The sequence below is a fragment of the Rhinoraja longicauda genome, chromosome 15 (genome assembly GCF_053455715.1).
Source record: "Rhinoraja longicauda isolate Sanriku21f chromosome 15, sRhiLon1.1, whole genome shotgun sequence".
NCBI classification, from domain to species: Eukaryota; Metazoa; Chordata; class Chondrichthyes; order Rajiformes; family Arhynchobatidae; genus Rhinoraja; species Rhinoraja longicauda.
Genome location: NC_135967.1, coordinates 50213553 through 50229719, shown reverse-complemented (window position 1 = coordinate 50229719; position 16167 = coordinate 50213553). Strand labels below are relative to the sequence as shown.

The 16167-nt window shown below is 49.7% G+C and overlaps 2 pseudogenes; one reads left to right on the top strand and one right to left on the bottom strand.

Moving 5' to 3' along the window:
- The window catches only part of LOC144600308 (uncharacterized), a 55615-nt pseudogene that overhangs the window by 16847 nt on the left and 22601 nt on the right, over positions 1–16167 (bottom strand).
- Positions 3273–3363, top strand: LOC144600763 (U2 spliceosomal RNA; annotated as a pseudogene).

Sequence of the window (16167 nt, the reverse complement as noted above, 5' to 3'; positions counted from 1 at the left end):
CTGAATACCAGAGCGATCTCGCGCCTCAAGGGTACAATTGAAATCCCCCCAAGGAAGACGCACTGTCCTCAATCAATAGTGCTCAGCAGAGCAGTCACCTCCTGAAGTAAACGCGCCTGCATCGTGCCGGTGCTGGGGGCGTACACGTTAATGAAATGTAACGGCACGCCATCCAGGATCACGGCCAGATAGAGCAAACGGCCTGGCACAACTTCCTGCACCTTCACAATCTCTGGCTGGAAAGTCGGGGCCAACAGGAAAGCCACCCCACTTGACTTTGTGCTAAGGTGGATCATGTAGACCCCCCCCCTCCCACTCCAGGACCCAGGTGGGCTCGTCACTAACAACAGTGTGCGTCTCTTGCAGAAAACTCACTGCATACTTCCCCTCTCTGAGGACCGATAGATGGTGAAATCTACGAAGGTCCCCCCTTCCCCCGTTGTTAGGGCCGCAACTGTTTACCATATATATTAATGATTTGGAAGAGGGAATTAGAAGCAACACTAGCAAGTTTGCGGATGACACAAAGCTGGGTGGCAGTGTAAACTGTGAATAGGATGTTTGGAGGTTGCAGGGTGACCTGGACAGGTTGAGTGAGTGGGCAGATGCGTGGCAGATGCAGTATAATATAAATGTGAGGTTATCCACTTTAGCGGCAGAAACAAGGAGGCAGATTATTATCTCAATGGAGTTAGGTTAGGTAAGGGGGAGGTGCAGCGAGACCTGGGTGTCCTTGTACACCAGTCACTGAAAGTTGGCGTGCAGGTACAGCAGGCAGTGAAGAAAGCTAATGGAATGTTGGCCTTCATAACAAGAGGATTTCAGTATAGGAGGTCCTTCTGCAGTTGTATAGGGCCCTGGTAAGACCACATCTGGAGTATTGTGTACAGTTTTGGTCTCCTAATTTGAGGAAGGACATCCTTGTAATTGAGGCAGTGCAGCGTAGGTTCACGAGATTGATCCCTAGGATGGCGGGACTGACATATGAGGAAAGATTGAAAAGACTAGGCTTGTATTCACTGGAGTTTAGAAGGATGAGAGGGGATCTTATAGAAACATATCAAATTATAAAAGGACTGGACAAGCTAGATGCAGGAAAAATGTTCCCAATGTTGGGCGAGTCCAGAACCATGGGCCACAGTCTAAGAATAAAAGGGAGGCCATTTAAAACTGAGGTGAGAAGGAACTTTTTCACCCAGAGATTGTGAATTTGTGGAATTCTCTGCCACAGAGGGCAGTGGAGGCCAAATCACTGGATGGATTTAAGAGAGGGTTAGATAGAGCTCTAGGGGTTAGTGCAATCAAGGGATATGGGGAGAAGGTAGGCACGGGGTATTGATTGGGGACGATCAGCCATGATCACAATGAATGGCGGTGCTGGATCGAAGGGTCGAATGGCCTCCTCCTGCACCTATTTTCTATGTTTCTATGTTATTACTGGTGCAGATATTTCTCCCAGCAGGAAAGAATCAGCTGCGGCTTTCAGCTGTCCCACGGATGTGCCTGTTCTCTCGGCCAGTCTGCGGAGAGAAGCATCATCCAGACACAGGCATTCACGGAAATAGATTATCGCTCCAATCAGGATCCCAATGTCACATGCGGCAGAGAGACCTGGGACTGGGACCGCTCCCACTCCTCCCGAGATGATCGCCAACATCCAGACACGGTTCCTCAAAATCTCACCTTTCTTCTGAATAACCTCCACACTGAGGTTGGGACGGGCCAGGACAAAGACAGATTTCTTTATATTTGGTAAACCATCTGCAAGTGCTTCCATAAACTGAGGGAAATCATACATATCCTTCTCAAAACTGGATATCAGGAACACGATGGGATCAGGGATCCCGGCCTTTCCCAACTGGCTGACGCAGTCACTCCGGATCTTTTCCAGTTCTGCATCTTCATCAAATTCCCCCCTTTCCTCCTGCATTGCATCAATGTCAGCGTCAATCTTAGAGCGAACAAAGTAGAATATCTTCCCCAGCTGCTTAATCTCCTTGGCAAGGTTTGCATCATTCTCTTTGAATCGGCCAGCTGTCACTATGATGAAGAAATCATATTTTTTAAATTGCATTTCCTTCAGGTAGGAATCCGCGGGGAATCGTGTAGATCCGATCCCCGGCAGGTCCCAGTAGCGGACATTGGGCAGATTGGGATGTGGGTATCCGGTTGGCTCCATTGTAGTTTCTGTGGTGCCAACCGCAGCCGCTCCCACATCTGAGCTATGAAGCCCTCTCATGGTGTTGATGAAGGTGGATTTTCCTGCACCTGTCTCCCCCGGCGATGTTCAGCTCGGTCTTGTCCAGTTCTTTCACCTTCTTCTCTTGCAGAGGTTGAATCTTTTCCACACCACTTGTTTCGAAGTCGGACTTCAGTTTGTTGAGCTCATCCTGTGAGAAGTATCTGAAAGGAAACATGTTTGGTGATAGTTTCCAGTTGAAATGAAACCAACTGAAATAAAGCACCTTCTTTCCCTTTCCATCTTCTCTTCCCGTTGCTCCACCTGGATACACACCATTTCTCCCACAATCCCACCCTTTCCCCCTTCCCCGTCACCTTCCACAATTATCCATTCCTCCGGCTTCCCATTTCACGCCTCTTCTCTAGTCATAGGAGTGGAATTAGGCCATTCGGCCCATCTCAGTCTTTGTCTCACTGGCCTTCCTTCAGTCATAACCTCCCACCCCCCCCCCCCCCCCCAACATCCATTAGTCTTTCACTTGCCTGACAGTCCTGTCCCAATCCTCATCCAGCCGCCTCCCTCCAATCACAATCAGAGTGAAGAAGGGTCCCGACCCGAAACGCCACCTGTCCCCAGAGATGCTGCCTGACCCGCTGAGTTACTCCAGCACTCTGTGAAATGCCACCTGTCCCCCAGAGATGCTGCCTGTCCCGTTGAGTTACTCCAGCACTGTGCTTGAGGTGAGGGTGTAAAGGAGAAAAGGGGATTTAAGGGTTAAGGTGTATGTGACCAAATGCTACATGAAGATGAACTGTCACTAAATTAAAATGCATACCTCAGATGCCGGCAAGTCTACCTCTGTGTAGATGCTGGCTTGAGATTGCAGAAGGGGTGTTGTAATCTTACAAAGGACAGGATATGGATACAGAAGAGCACCGAGTAGACTTGAGCCTCTTAAACAATTACCACAAGGTTGAGCCCCAGGAAGATGTGTTTATGTTAATAGACTGAGCCTCGTTACAATCACTCTAAAGTTGAGCACTAGGAAGATGTGTTTATACCTGGCAGGGGAGAATCGGTGTGCTCTACGATCGCTTCTCGGCCTTTTGGCCAAGATCAAGTGTAGTATCTGTTCTTGCACAACCTAATGTTCTTATAAGAACAGTATAAGAGCAGTATCTGCATTGGATCATCAACGAGGAGCGGAGGTCAGGAGCACGTGTCTGGTTTAGTGGTGGATCCATGCTGGTTGGGTAACCAACCTAACACCTTTATCCAGGTGGGATGGCAGCAGCAAGTGGAGCTGGAGGGCAGGGTATCCGGAATACCCTGCGTGTATCGGTGAAGGACCTCAGGGAGGGGACCCCTTTCTCAAGGGACCTCTTCATCAAGAAGGTGCTGCTGGAGGCCTGTGGATTCAAGGCCGGGGACATCTTCTGCCTCCAGGACTTCCCAGGTAACGGATATTTCGACGTTTCCTTCCAGAACCCTGCGGGATGGCAGAAGATGCTGCAGGACTTCCGGGAGAAGGGGAACGAAGCCCCGCTGTCGCTCCTGAAGGTGCAGCCGCTCTTCACCCTCCCCACCCAGAGGGAACGGATGATCACGGTGCACATGTTTAATCCACATGTGCCCGTCGTGGATGTCCTCACCTTCCTTGCTCGCTACGTCGAAGGGGCCGGGAACTGTGTGGATATAAAGGATTTGTTCGGGATCTGGACGAGCAAGAGGCAAGTGAAGGTGAAGCTGAGGGTGGACGGGAAGTGATTCATCATCCACCCTCCCTCGGTGTTCGCCATCAGAGGGAACCGGGGCTACATGACTTACGTGGGGCAGCCCAGGGTGTGCAGGAAATGCAACAAACCTGGGCACGTGGCGGCAGAATGCAGGACAGTCGTCTGCAGAAACTGCAAACTAGAAGGCCACGAGACAAGGGAATGTAAAGAGAGTAAGAGCTGCAACCTGTGTGGGGAGGCAGGCCACCTTTACAGGGCCTGCCCAAAAAGAGCTAGCACGTATGCACAGGCGATAAGAGGGGCCGCTGCCAGCACCCCCAGGGTGGACGAGACGCCTCCTACCACGGCAAAAGCCCAAAAAGGAAAGGAGAGCAGGGGCGATGACAACGCGACCACCAGGAGCCCCCAACCGCAGGACAGAGCCGCCCAGGCCCCTCCCCACGAGGGTGAGTCGATGGAAGAGGGGGAACAGGAAGAGGAGGAATAGAAGGTGGTACAGTCGAGGAACACATTGAAGGCTGTGCGCACGGAGAAAAAGCCGGAGGGGGCAAGCAAGTCCCAAAAAAGAGTCCTCTCCCAGGACGAAGCCAGCAGCCTCTCCGCGTCGGAGGATGAGACGACCGGGAGGAGCCGACAACGGAAGCAGAGGCAGAGGAAGAAAACGGGGGAGGAGGAAGGTAAGAGAAAGAACGTGTCTGTTGCCCCCCAGCCCCAGGAGACTGGGAGCAGTGCCAATGGGCCCCAGCCCCAGGAGAATGGGAGCAGTGCAGCGGCCAATGGGCCCCAGCCCCAGGAGACCGTGAGCGGCACAACGGCCAATGGGCCCCAGCCCCAGGAGACCGTGAGCGGCACAACGGCCAATGGGCCCCTGCTCCGGGAGACCGTGAGCGGCACAACGGCCAATGGGCCCCAGCCCCAGGAGACTGGGAGCAGTGCCAATGGGCCCCAGCCCCAGGAGACCGTGAGCGGCACAACGGCCAATGGGCCCCAGCCCCAGGAGACCGTGAGCGGCACAACGGCCAATGGGCCCCAGCCCCAGGAGACCGTGAGCGGCACAACGGCCAATGGGCCCCTGCTCCGGGAGTCCGTGAGCGGCACAACGGCCAATGGGCCCCAGCCCCAGGAGACTGGGAGCAGTGCCAATGGGCCACAGCTCCGGGAGACCGGGAGCGGCACAACGGCCAATGGGCCCCTGCTCCGGGAGACCGTGAGCGGCACAACGGCAAATGGACCACAGCTCCGGGAGACCGGGAGCGGCACAACGGCCAATGGGCCCCAGCTCCGGGAGACCGGGAGCAGTGCAGTGGCCAATGGGCCCCAGCTCCAGGAAACTGGGAGCAGCGCAGTGGCCAATGGGCCCCAGCTCCAGGAAACTGGGAGCAGCGCAGTGGCCTCTCCAGAAAATACACCCTGTGCTGAGGAAGCCACCAGCCTGTACCACTACCTGTGCGACAAAAATGTGCAGGAACTCAGCCAGATGATTGGCATGCGGGAGGATCGCCTGGAACTCTAAAGGACAATGGAGCTGAAACTGGCATCCTTAAACGTGCGCAGTGTGAAGAGCACTGCGCGATGTGTCAACGCCTTGCAGTACCTGGCCAAGGTAAAGGCGGATGTGACTTTTCTACAAGACTGCGGGCTGCCACACCTTCGCTGCTATCGGAGGTGGTCGCGATGGTGGCCCCACGGACTGTCGGTATGGTCGGGGGGCAATGATTGTCGTGCGTCGGGTCTGGGGATCTTGCTGCGGGGAGGGGGCTTCACCATCACTGAGGTAAGGGAGGTGGTGGGGGGGCGTCTCCTGGTGGTGGATGTAATGTACCGTGGTTCTCCGCTCCGGCTGATTAATGTGTATGCCTCACCCAGGTGGAGCGAGCGGGTGGCCGTCCTCCAGCAGCTCCCACCGCTGCTGGCCACGTCTAGACCGCTCGTTCTGGCCGGTGACTTCAACTGCATCATCGATGCGGCTGGACGATCCGGCAGTGCCAACCACAGACTGGACGGCACCTCCAAACTCCTGGTGGAGACGGTCAAAGATGCAAAGCTGCGCGACGCCTTCAGTGACCCTGCAGGCGGAGTCCAGCCACGGTTCACCTGGTCAGGACCGAACGGTTCAGCCCAGTCCCGGATAGACTTCCTCTTCACATCGAGGGCCATCACGGTCAGACACACCGACCTCGCGCCGGTGTTCTTCTCTGACCACTGCCTCCTTCAGGCCACCTGTCACCTACAGGAGGACCGGAAGGCGGGCAGAGGGACGTGGAAGTTAAATGTGGAGCTGTTGACCCCGGAGAACGTTGACGAGCTAAAGAGGGACTACGCATGTTGGAGAACTGTGAGGCCCCTCTTTGACTCCCCAACACTCTGGTGGGAGGCAACAAAGGAGAACATCAAGAAGTTCTTCGTCTCCAAAGGTGTTCAGAGAGCAAGACAGGGTAAGAGGGAATTGTGTCAACTCCAGACAGATTTGCAGCAACTGCTTCTTCTGCAGAGGAGAGGGGTGGATGTGAGGGAGGAACTGAGAGAGTTGAAGGGCCGGCAAGCTCGGCTCTTTACCTCTGAATCCTCCAAGATCATCTTCCGGTCCAGGGTCCGCCATGTTGAGCAGGATGAGACGTGCTCACGTTACTTCTTCCATAAGGTTCACAGGGGGAGCTCTGTGATCAAAAGCCTTAGGGAGGAGGACGGCTCGGTAACATCCTCGCAGTCTGACATGCTCAAGATCTGCAGATCCTTTTATAAGGATCTGTACGATGTAAAGACCACAGACAGCACCGCCTCCCAGAACTTCCTGTCCTCCATCACGGAAGTCTTGGACGACAGCAAGCGGGAGAGTCTGGACTAACCACTGACCCTGGAGGAGCTGACTGGCTCCATCCGTTCCTTTGACTCGAGTAAAACTCCCAGAGGCGATGGCTTACCGGCAGAGTTGTACTCGGCTCTGTGGGACTGGGTGGGCCCGGACCTGCTGGAAGTGTACAATGATATACTTCTAGCCGGCAGCATGTCAGACTCTATGAGGAAGGGCAGCATCACCCTAATCTACAAGCAGAAGGGAAAGATGAATGACTTAAGGAATTGGAGACCCATCACATTGTTGAATGTAGATTACAAGATCCTGTCTAAGGCCATCGCCAACCGGGCCAAGTCTGCTCTGGGACAGGTGATCCACCCGGACCAAACCTGTGCTGTACCTGGCAGGAAAATCTCAGACAGCCTGGTGCTGCTGAGAGATACCATTGCCTACGTGCAGGACAGACGGGTGGATGCCTGCCTGGTTAGCTTGGACCAGGAGAAGGCCTTCGACAGGATATCGCACACGTACATGAGGGACGTGCTCTCCAAAATGGGCTTTGGGGAGGGAATCAGGAAGTGGATACAACTGCTCTACACCGATATCTGTAGTGCAGTCCAAATTAATGGGTGGGAATCAGACAGCTTCCCCGTCAGGTCTGGAGTCAGGCAGGGTTGCCCTCTCTCCCCTGTCTTGTTCGTCTGTTGCATTGAGCCCTTTGCCGAATCCATCAGGAAGGATGCGAGCATAAGAGGAGTGACATTGCCAGGCAGTGGGGGCACTCAGGTCAAGGCCTCCCTGTACATGGACGATGTCGCCGTCTTCTGCTCGGATCCAGGGTCGGTCCGCAGACTGATCAGCGTCTGCGACCAGTTTGAGTTGGCCACGGGGGCCAGGGTAAACCACAGGAAGAGCGAGTCCATGCTCTTTGGCAACTGGCCTGACCGATCTTCCATCCCCTTCACCATCAAGCCTGACTTCCTGAAGGTGCTGGGGATCTGGTTCGGGAAGGCTGGGGCATGTAACAAAAATTGGCTGGAGTGGATAGCCAGGGTGGGGAAGAAGCTGGAGCTGTGGAAGCAGCGCTCCCTCTCCATCACGGGGAAAAACCTGGTCATCAGGTGTGAGGTGCTCTCGGGGCTGCTGTACTTGGCGCAAGTGTGGCCCGTCCCTCCCTCCTACGCCAAGGGGATCACCCGGGCCGTTTTCCGTTTCATCTGGGGGTCGGCGATGGACCGGGTGCGACGAGCCACAATGCACAAGTCGGCAGACAACGGGGGTAAAGACGTGCCCAACGTCGCCCTCATTCTGATGGCCACTTTCGTGTGTGGCTGCATCAGGCGGAGCATAGAGCCAAGGCACGTGGGCACCAAATGCCACTACCTGCTGAGGTTCTACCTGTCCCCGGTGTTGCGAAGGATGGGCCTGGCGCAGATGCCACGCAATGTGCCAGTCAGCTGGACATTGCCGAACCATCTGTCGTTTGTGGACAGGTTCTTCCGGACCAACACCTTTGACCACAAGTCCATCGGGCAGTGGTCAGCACGGAACGTCCTGCAGGCACTGCAGGGGAATGACTCCATGGATCCTGTGGCGTGGTTCCCAGAACAGACTGCCCAGCTTGTCTGGCAAAATGCCTCATCGCCAGAACTCACCAACAAGCACCAAGACCTGGCTTGGCTGGCGGTGAGGGGAGCCCTCCCAGTCAGATCCTTCCTGCACCGCCGGAGCCTCACTACCAGCGCACGCTGCCCTCGGGACGGCTGCTACGGAGAGGAGACGGTGGCCCACCTCTTCACAGAGTGTGGATTTGCCAAGAGAGTCTGGAGAGGTCTGCAGGGGTCCCTGTCACGATTCATTCCGAGCAGCTCCGTCACAGAGGACACTGTGCTCTACGGACTGTTCCCAGGGACGCATTCCGAGACTGACATCGAGTGCTGCTGGAAGGTCATCAACTCGGTGAAAGACGCTCTTTGGTCTGCCCGATCCTTGTTGACCTCCCAGCGGAGCGAGCTGTCCGTCAAGGAATGTTGCCGACTGGCCCGCTGCAGACTGCAGGAGTACGTGCTGAGGGATGCACTGAAGCTCGGTGCAGCCAACGCTAAGGCCCTGTGGGGGAGGACCACAGTCTAGGGTCCTTCCGCTGCTGGACATGGGGGGGCAGGGTGTGGTGGAGAGAGACGCCCCTCCAAATAAGGGATACTGGGTAAATGTCTAAATGTAAGTAAATGTCTAAGTGAATGTCTGTATCAAATGTAACCTCTGGAAATGTCGGATGGGCTTGTTTAAGAATATGTTTTGTGAATGATATTTATTATTTGAATAAAGTATTTTTTGATAAAAAATAAATAAATAAATAAATACTAGTTGCAGCTCTCCCACTCCCGCTGGCGTAATAAAGACTAATGTTTTACCACTTTATGGTATTGTTGTCTGTCTATTAGAATCGAACTTTAACATTGGCGTAGTCGGCAGGATCTCGATGGAACCATCACCAAAGACTGAGTAAGTGGCTGTGGTTTGACCGGGACCTTGAAGGGAGTAAAGTGCACTATCGGATCCGTTGAGTCTGAACTTCCGAGTAAAGTTCTTGGGAACACCGTGGTCCCTCGTCTGAGGTCGATCTGGTTTATATAGAAGACAACTTACGGTAAGAGAGATTACTATATTAATTGGATTGTTGATTTCATGTAAATTGAGTACAGCAGACTACGGGTCTGGTACGTTAAGAACATGAGTTATTAAATTGGATACGACAGACTACCTAACTGGCTTTGGGAAAGGCTCCACGAAGGCCAGAGTCTGTCACTATTGTGTATATATATAAATATATATATATTCGGAGGGCTAACGATGGGGCAAGCCCTGGATACAATTGATGGTGGTGCACCAGTGCAACATATGTGTTATATAGATCCGCGTAAACGGAGAGATTATAGACAATTGTCGGCATCATTGACAAAGAGGCTGGGAAACGAAGCCTGGCCCATTGGGGGAACGTGGAATGTAGAAACAATTAAAGAGGCAGAGCAATTGATATGGGAAAGAGAAGCGGCGAAGAAATGGAAAAAGAGAATGAAGGAATTCTCTTAAGGAAGAGGCACAAAAGAGGTGGGATGAATCACGCCATAAAAGTTGGATAGCTAATGCAAGTCGCAGAGGGATAGAGAGAGGTACGTACAGATGGGGGTGTCCTAAAGGGATGGGAAATGTTACAGGTAGAATGTGATTGGCTAGATGAACAAAAGAAACAATTAGCTAGGGAAAAGGGACCTAGCGGGCCGGCCAATAAACAATTGATTATGAGACCCCGGGGACTCATTGTCTGGCATGGCGACTCTGTTTATAGAGGGCGGGGATGAAGAACGAACCCGGGTGTGGTGTAGACCCCTACATCACTGCCGTACTGCAGCCTGCACCTCTAATTCTGTTGTTCCAACTGAACCGAGACTCCTTGTAAACAGAGCGGCCTTGCCAGACATGGGGGAAGTTAAGTTAATGCAGGGGGACGCCTCTGCCGCGCAGCGCCATCTATGGAAACGAGAGGGCTGTGCCATTGACTCCCTGACGGGGCTCTGGCTCACCCCTCTCAGACAAGCTTGTGTACCTGATGTGTTTTTGCCTGTTCTCTTAACCTATATACACTCCCTTACTCACGCAGATAAGGAGGGAATGGTAAGGATGGCAAAGGAAACTTGGTGGCACCCCAAAATTCGCCAAGAGGCCTTAAAACAAGCCTCAGAATGTGCAATTTGCAAAATAAATAACCCCGGCAAGGCGGTAAAATGCCCAAAAGGGGTTACACCAATGCCACGCCGACCCTTTGAGTGTATACAGGTTGATTTTATTGAGTTACCACGGGCACAGTGTTATAAATATTGTTTAGTAGTTATAGATTTGTTCAGTCGGTGGATTGAAGCCTTGCCAACTACTAATGCCACGGCTGAAACCACAGTAAAGCTTTTGTTGAAAGAAATTGTACCTCACTTTGGGTTGCCCACTGTTATTAGTTCGGACAATAGACAATAGAAAATAGGTGCAGGAGAAGGCCATTCGGCCCTTCAAGCCAGCACCGCCATTCAATGCGATCATGGCTGATCATTCTCAATCAGTACCCCGTTCCTGCCTTCTCCCCATACCCCCTGACTCCGCTATCCTTAAGAGCTCTATCTAGCTCTCTCTTGAATGTATTCAGAGAATTGGCCTCCACTGCCTTCTGAGGCAGAGAATTCCACAGATTCACAACTCTCTGACTAAAAAAGTTTTTCCTCATCTCTGTTCTAAATGGCCTACCCCTTATTCTTAAACTGTGGCCCCTGGTTCTGGACTCCCCCAACATTGGGAACATGTTTCCTGCCTCTAACGTGTCCAACCCCTTAATAATTTTATACGTTTCGATAAGATCCCCTCTCATCCTTCTAAATTCCAGTGGGGGAATGGGCCCCATTTTATTGCTAAAATTAACAAAGAATTGTGCCGACATTTTAACATTAGGCAACAATTCCACTGTGTCCACCATCCGCAGGCTGCGGGAGTGGTTGAAAGAGCAAACGGGACCCTCAAAACAAAGCTAGCCAAACTTGCAGAAGAAACTGGGCAAAGCTGGATCAAGGTTTTACCCCGGGCCCTCTTTGAAATGAGGGTCACCCCACCCGAGGCTACCAAATGGACCCCTGCTGAAGTAGTATACGGCCGTCCCCTACGCACCCCATGGGGGGCGGAAAAAAAAGCGTGGAGGTTAATTTAGATTTACATGCTCTCAGTGATGAACTGATTACATACACACAGCATCTAACCAATGCCTTGTCAGTGTTGCATTCACAGGTACGAGAAGCACAGAAACCATTGCCGATGGAGTGTGAAAACGAGTCCACACAGCCAGGGGATTATGTGCTCATAAGAAACTGGGACCGGAAAAAACTCGGACCACAGTGGAAGGGGCCACACCAAGTACTTCTGACCACCCCCACTGCGGTCAAGGTCGAGGATCATCCACGCTGGATACACCTGACTGATTGCAAACGCATTGGACACTTTAAAGATAAAAATTGGACTGGTAATCCTTCTTGGCGTCCTGGGGCTGGCCTGGGCGGGCTGGACCAGAGGAAATAATGTTTTTCTGTCCATGAGTTATGATTTTGCCCTCCACAGCAATACAAGTGCATGCTGGGTATGTACTCAAGTCCCCCATACCAGTGGAGGAGGGATACCGCTCTTTCCCATACCCTTTAATATAACTGAGGTCCTGGCTGTATACTGCTTTCATAATGACATCCGAGGCAGCGGCTGCTTAAGGACAAGCCAATACCATAAAGGTCCCAATAATACAAGAGTATACATCCCTGGACCAGTAGAGGGGAATAACTCTATCTTTGCCGGATGGTATATACCCCCATTTGGACCAGGCTGGATGGTGAATGAGACTAGAGTATGGAAAATACCACGGCTCAAATTGGGCATTCACCCCAACCAAACTGTCAATGCCACTTGCCATTGTCACACAGAGGGTAGCGGAGTGTTTCTGGGAAACAGCACTTGCACCACGACCTGGCACATAGGGCCATCTCAGCCATTGAATGGTACTTATTATGTATGTGGATCGTGGGCATACCCTTGGTTACCTGGGATGCCACCTAGAGATGATCAGAGATGGGAGAGGTTGAAGGGCCCCATTCATTGGAGGGGGTGCTGCTATCTGACGTATATAGTCCCGCATATGAGAACCATGCAACATCTGGCTGACATATATACCCCCCGAGGTCCAAACGGGGTATCTCGGAATCTGAACGATTCTGGATGATAGCTTTCCCCTTGTACGGTACAGCCCGTCTTTCACGCGAACTGATTAACATGGCCTCAGTCATGGAAAGATTGGCAAATGCCACGGCTGAGGTGTTCACAGACACTCAGAAAGCCCCCACCTCTCTGACAGCCGAAGTGGTGGCACTCTGTACTGTGGACTGCACAACCGTATGGCATTAGATTTTATTCTGGCTGAAAAGTGTGGGACAATGTGCTTTAGTGGGAAGAGAATGTTGCACTTATATTCCCGACGAATCATCCAACATCACCAACCTGGCTGCTCACATATCGCAAGAAGTAACTAAGATCAAGCAGGTTGGGGAAGAAATGACCCATTACCATGACGAGACTGGCCCCAGGGTCGTATGGCCATTCAGCATTTTCGGAAACCTCTGGGGAACTGTCGTACACTATGGCTTGATTGTGCTGCTGATAGTTGCATCATTGTACATGGTTAAATGTATCTGATTATTCTGTGCCTCGCGGAGAATATAAGTTATCATGTTATGATAAAAGGAGGGAATGTAAAGGAGAAAAGGGGATTTAAGGGTTAAGGTGTATGTGACCAAATGCTACATGAAGATGAACTGTCACTAAATTAAAATGCATACCTCAGATGCCGGCAAGTCTACCTCTGTGTAGATGCTGGCTTGAGATTGCAGAAGGGGTGTTGTAATCTTACAAAGGACAGGATACGGATACAGAAGAGCACGAGTAGACTTGAGCCTCTTAAACAATTACCACAAGGTTGAGCCCCAGGAAGATGTGTTTATGTTAATATACTCAATTGTTAACCTCGGGCAATGGCCAGTGATAGTGGGTGATGATTCATTGAACTCCTATCCTCTTGCAAGACCACCTGTGTGGGGTGTCTGGTTCTGTTATCACTTCTAAAAACCCATTGTATTTGGTGCATAAAAAGGTTGCTGAAACACTCTGTAAGGGAGTGGGGTCTTCGAGTGGCTGCTAGTATGCGAGCATACTAGTTGCAGCTCTCCCACTCCCACTGGCGTAATAAAGACTCTAATGTTTTACCACTTTATGGTATTGTTGTCTGTCTATTAGAATCAAACTTTAACAAGGGAGGAGAGGTGGAGAAGTAACATTGTGTGATGTATGCGGGTTCCACTTATCTCAGTCTTTGTATCACTGGCCTTCCTTCAGTCATCACCCCCCTCCCCCCAACATCCATCAACCAATCACTTGCCTGACTTAGTCCTGCCCCAATCCTCATCCAGCCGCCTCCCTCCAATCACAATCAGAGTGAAGAAGGGTCCCGACCCGAAACGCCACCTGTCCCCAGAGATGCTGCCTGACCCGCTGAGTTACTCCAGCACTGTGTGAAACGCCACCTGTCCCCAGAGATGCTGCCTGACACGCTGAGTTACTCCAGCACTCTGTGAAACGCCACCTGTCCCCAGAGATGCTGCCTGACCCGCTGAGTTACTCCAGCACTGTGCTTGAGGTGAGGGAGGAGAGGTGGAGAAGTAACATTGTGTGGTGTATGCGGACATACCTAGAGCTGGCATTTCCCATTCTCTGTCTCTCCTTGTCTCGCCTGTGTGATGATCCAGTGGTCCCAGCACGGCCCTGGGGGGAGAGGTCTGGGCACACGGGCTGCTCCTTGTCTGCACTTGTGTGTGATCTGCTGGAGGAAAGCAGAGAGGTTGAAACATAGAAACATGGAAAATAGGTGCAGGAGTAGGCCATTCGGCCATTCGAGCCTGCACCGCCATTCAATATGATCATGGCTGATCATCCAGCTCAGTAGCCTGTACCTGCCTTCTCTCCATACCCCCTGATCCCTTTAGCAAAAAGGGCCACATCTAACTCCCTCTTAAATATAGCCAATGAACTGGCCTCAACTACCTTCTGTGGCAGAGAATTCCACAGACTCACCACTCTCTGTGTGAAGAAATGTTTTCTCATCTCGGACCTAAAAGACTTCCCCCTTATCCTTAAGCTGTGACCCCTGGTTCTGGACTCCCCCAACATCGGGAACAATCTTCCCGCATCTAGCCTCTCCAACCCCTTATGAATTTTATGTTTCTTTTTTTAAATTATTTTTTTTTAAATATTTTTATTTTTGAAAAGCATATGTACAAATAGAAATAAAAGACAAATTTGTTACAAAGTTCTTACATAGCTTCAATTTTTAAATTTTTATAGAGAAAATAAAAAATAAAGAAGAAAGAAAAAAAAACTAAACTATTGGGAAGAGAGAATAAGAAAATTTAAAAAAAGGTATAACTATAAAAATTAAAGGGGGTAGATCCGGGAGACAATAACCACATCCAACCCTAAACTCAAGTTTCAACTTTTAATTTTAAATTTTTATTTTAGTCCTGTGCCAAACCCATTTACTTTTCTAAAAATTCAATAAATGGAGACCATATTTTAAAAAATAACTCAGGTTTGTCAATTAAGGCAAATCTTATTTTTTCCAAATGCAGGGTCTCTTATTTCCATAGTCCACATTTTAATTGTGGGGGTTATTGTTTTTTTCCAAAATTTAAGTATTAATTTTTTCGCAGTTATTAAACTGTAATCAAGAAAATGTACCTGACTTGTTGTAAAGTTTGTAGTATGTTCTGATAATCCTAATATAATTAATTTTGGATCCATATCCAATTGCTTGTTGATAACTTTAGAAACTATTTTAAAAATCTCCAACCAGAAATTTTGCATTTTTATGTAAGTTACGAAAATATGTTAAATTAGCTTCTTGAAATTGACATTTATCACAAATAGGAGAGATACTAGGAAAAATCCTATTTAATTTCGTCTTCGAATAATGTAATCAATGTATTATTTTAAATTGTATTAAGGAATGTCTAGTATTTAATGAACATTGGTGTATATGTTGTAAACTTTCATCCCATATATCTTGCATTATGAGTTGATTCAATTCGTCCTCCCATGCTCGTCTATAAGATTCTGATGACGGAATGTCAGTATCTAGGAGAGTATTATAAATAAAGGATATTAATTTATTTGAATTATAATGTCGATTCAGGCATACATCAAGAGTTTCTGGACCTCTAAACTTATATTCTTGCATGTGTAATTTTACATAATCTCTAAGTTGTAAATATCTAAAATAATTATTAACATGTAATCCGTACTTCTGCTGTAAATCCTGAAAAGAAAGAAAAGTTCCCTTATGATAAAGATCTCCCACCCTTTTAATTCCATAACTTTTCCATTGAGCAAATCCTCTATCTAAGACAGACATAATTTCACTTTTGTACCAGTTAATTCTATAACCTGAAAATGAACCAAATTGAGTTATGAGATTTAATAAATTCGGAATGCTAATTTCTGGCTTCGTAATGCATATTAATACATCATCCGCATATAAAGAAATTTTATTGGTTGTATGTTTAGTGTTATAACCGTGAATGTCTGGATTTGATCTAATACTCTCAGCAAGTGGTTCTATAACAAGGGCAAATAGAAGCGGAGATAGTGGGCATCCTTGTCTACAACCCCTAAATAAATGAAATTTGGATGACAGCATTTGATTAGTTAATATTCTAGCTGTTGGGGATGCATATAAAAGTTTCACCCATGAACAAAAATTTTCACCTAATTGAAATTTTTCCATCACTGAAAAAAGATAGGGCCATTCTACTTGATCAAATGCTTTTTCA